The following is a 1,676-nucleotide window of genomic DNA, read 5'->3' as shown; positions in this document are numbered from 1 at the left end:
TTTGTTTAGATACATGAGGGTTAAAAAAATAACAAAATTAATTAAACTTTGGTGGCTTCACTGCATAACGCCTGTCCCCACTGCAATAATAAGGCGTTTGCAATCCCTTTCCTTGCTCTAATATCCATGATGTAATAACATTGTTTTCAAATTGCAATTTTTTGTACAATTAAATGAAATCATGCACCATCAACACATCCAGATAAAAGTGCAAAAAGAAAAGATAAAGAGCAGAGCAGTTATACAAAATAGACAGTATGGACAAATATTGTACTAGTATTGTGTATTATTATAGTTACTTTAGCAAATATACAAATTTCTAGATATTGGGGAAATAATGAAACTACAAGAAACCAGAAATAGTGGCTTACTATTACTTATTTATCAACTATCCTAGAATGAACGACATAATTTATTATGGTTCATAAGTGTGTGTGTGAAAAACATTTTTATGGGAGGAGTACTTCACCAGCTAGCATTTTAGGAAACATGCATGTATCCATTAATGGCTATAACTTAACCTTAAAAAGAGCATTGAAAAAATCAGAACTATACAACATGCAAAATGATTTTTGAATTGACCTACAACAGCTTCATGGTGATGTTTCATAGCAGTCATGATTGTATAAAATCAGTTTCATTAGTCGCAAGTCATAATTCTATATTGTATTTGCTGCATTGATAAGGTTTTAGTTGTGATATCTACACTCCTTGTTTATTTATTTTCATACACCATGTACAACTTTACATGAGTCGTGTTTTTTCTCCATTTCTAGTATGTTCATGAGAGGTACAGTAGTGATAATTCTGTAATATTACAACACATTTCTACTTTTTCATTTATGTTTATTTACATGTATCACTAGAATGCAACATGCATCATGGCAAACTTTTTAGTTTTGCCTTGTGAGCATTTTTACAAGCATCACCCCACCTGTTTCAGTGTGTCTAGATACATATAGATTTATGTGTATCAAATATAGTGTTATATATACGTGTACCTTAATAGGTCCATAAAATTATGGGTGAGAGTACTACTTCTACAAAGTTGACTAGCTCTACAGTCTTTTGTTTTTAAGTTATTGTATTATTCTATAATGTTGTAATGATAAATTTTTTCTCACTTCAATTTTTAATAACAATATTAATTGTTACTACAATAGATAAATTCATTATTAATGTAAACAAGTTCTCAATGGGTGTACATTACACATTAGAGCAACAGAGTGGACCAGCAAGGCACATAAGAGTACATTACATTTTTAACAATAAATAACTATAACTAAAGCAGCTAACCAGCATGCTAAGAGCGAAAGACATGCTTACATGTATGTAACATTATGACTATGGTAAAACTAACCAAAGACATGCCTACATGTACATGTACATTATGACTATGGTATAACTTCATTGTCCTAACAGTACTTAAAATCACTTAAAATCGACTTAAAATGACATCATCAATTTGTCACATTTGGTTCTTACAAAGCTCCAACTTAATGTAAGAACATTCTTTTCAAATAAGATTTTCTTACAGTTTAATGGCATCATGCACTATCATCAGACATATTCACATAAAAAGGCAAAAAAGATAGAAAAAGACAGCAGAGCAGTCATACAAAATTGATGATATGGACTACAAGTATAGTATATCATTATCATTATTAACTCGATGC

This window comes from Amphimedon queenslandica, unplaced genomic scaffold (assembly GCF_000090795.2).
Source record: "Amphimedon queenslandica unplaced genomic scaffold, v1.1 AMPQUscaffold_13102, whole genome shotgun sequence".
Taxonomy (NCBI): Eukaryota; Metazoa; Porifera; class Demospongiae; order Haplosclerida; family Niphatidae; genus Amphimedon; species Amphimedon queenslandica.
Note: the sequence above shows the minus strand (reverse complement) of the source record.